This window comes from Pundamilia nyererei, unplaced genomic scaffold (genome assembly GCF_000239375.1).
Source record: "Pundamilia nyererei isolate P.nyererei 1_Seehausen unplaced genomic scaffold, PunNye1.0 scaffold00039, whole genome shotgun sequence".
Taxonomy (NCBI): domain Eukaryota; kingdom Metazoa; phylum Chordata; class Actinopteri; order Cichliformes; family Cichlidae; genus Pundamilia; species Pundamilia nyererei.
In genome coordinates this window covers 1,455,094-1,457,133 of record NW_005187440.1, presented here as the reverse complement: position 1 = coordinate 1,457,133, position 2,040 = coordinate 1,455,094, and the positions used below count along the sequence as shown (strand labels likewise).

General features: G+C 39.4%; 1 non-coding gene across 1 annotated transcript; it reads left to right on the top strand.

Annotated features, from left to right (window-relative positions):
• The first annotated feature begins 1,598 nt into the window (after positions 1 to 1,598).
• trnaa-agc (transfer RNA alanine (anticodon AGC)) lies at positions 1,599 to 1,671 on the top strand. The gene has a single exon. It is a non-coding gene; the product is annotated as a tRNA-Ala (tRNA).
• The last annotated feature ends 369 nt before the right edge of the window (positions 1,672 to 2,040 follow it).

Genomic DNA, 2,040 nt, shown 5'->3' with positions numbered 1-2,040 from the left:
GCGTGTGTGTGTGTGTGTGTGTGTGTGTGTGTGTGTGTGTGTGTGTGTGTGTGTGTACACATTTGGGCAAGTGACGAGCCTATGTTCAGTTTTAATTAGTGGAGACTCGTTGACTGTATCCTGTGTTTGTGCATCTGTTCCTGTTTGTGTGTGTTAATGTGTTTTCAGTTATATGGCATCAATAGGACCAGAAAGTGAAAGCTCATCCCTCAACCAAACGTGTTACATGAATGGTAAAAATCAAGTTATGAGTTACGCTTTGGAGGATGAATTTATTCTTATTCTCGACACTCAGAGATACCAGCACCGACTGATTGTACTGCTAGATTTGTTGGCTTGACATTTAGGGTTTGACTGCACAGTTTGCTAACTGAATGAAATCACTGATTGTATAAAAATGTTTTCTACAGTCACTGCTTGGAATACAGGTAGCTCTTTTACTGTAAATGTAGTCATGTGAAAAAGAAGGTGCACCCCGTTTCAATCCTATGGTTTTACATATCAGGACATAAAACAATTACTAGTATGCTATCTGGTCTTCAGCAGGTCTTAAAATCAGGTAAATATGACCTCAGATGAACAGAATCACATGACATAGTACCCTGTGCCATTATTTATTTAACAAAATGCAGAAGGACTGAGTGGAAAATTAAGTTCACTCTCAATGCTACCGTAGGAATTAAGAGGATAAGTAGGAGCAACGTGCTGTTAATAAAATACACTCGACTACCTGATCACCAGCAAGTGTGAGCACCTTTGCAAACACAGAAGTTTTGGTACTTTGCTAGTCTGCAGCATTCAGGTGTGTGTTAACAAATTGCGAAGGAGAGACAGCAGCAACGGCCAGCAATAAAGAAAAGAAACTGTTGCTGCCCATCAGTCTAGGAGTGTCATAAGTTCATTTACAAACAATCCATCAGAAAACATTCAAGACAGCTGCCAATTTTTTTAGGAGTGGCTATGTCAGGAAATTCGATGATCTGATGAACTTGTTGTAAATGCACATTATATCGAAGTGTAAGCATGTATGCCCACTCTGTTGGAAGTGAATGGTATAATGGTGCAGCATGGTGGTCTGGTTAAATAATTATATAAATTTGTAATCATACCGAGCGACATTTAAAAGTTATTCAGCAGTATCTTTGAGTCCTCTGTAACAGCTGTGCCAGCACTCCCCACTTTGCTACAAAATATGTGAGTTATTAGTAAATAAAATATATATATATATCTCATTGTGTTTTAGTTTGGTTGGAATCTAAATATGCCTCGTCACAAACGACTAAACATCACACACTGCAATATGCATTTGTGACAATCAGATCCGCCGTGATTTATTCAAGTAATGTATTTATTTATGTGCACAAGTAGATTACTGAAATAAATCAGTTTGTGTTCAGGTCATCATCGTCTTGTAACGTCATCACATGGTCCTGTTTTTATTGTTTTTAACTTATGTGCATACATACACTTGAACATTACCTGTGTCACGACAAAAGGGGGGGTTAGCTCAAATGGTAGAAACAGATCCCCTGTGATTGAAGTAATGGTTTTACTTATGTGCATACATACATGAACGTAACCTGTGGCATTGCAAAGAAGGGGGATTAGCTCAAGTGGTAGAGCGCTTGCTTAGCATGCGAGAGGTAGCGGGATCGATGCCCGCATCCTCCACACGCTTTGATCTTTCTAAAATGAAAACATTGCACTGTTATATGTTATGGTAACATAGACATAATCTTTATGTCTATGGAAAATGAAACTTGTATAAACTGTGGTATCTTAACTCTGATCAGGAAGATTAGGCGCTCCCCAAGAGTACCAAAGACCTGAGGCCACACATCAGTACATCCATCCCAGAAGGTGAAGTGGGGAGGCCCCAATACATTCAGCTATTATAGTTCTCTATCATTATGTTATAGTAAATGAAACTTGTATAAACCGTGGTATCTTAACTGTGACCAAGAAGATTAGGCAGTCCCCAAGAGTACCGAAGAGCTGTGTGAAGTTCCCTCCTGCTTCAAACGCTCCACCATCATCCCT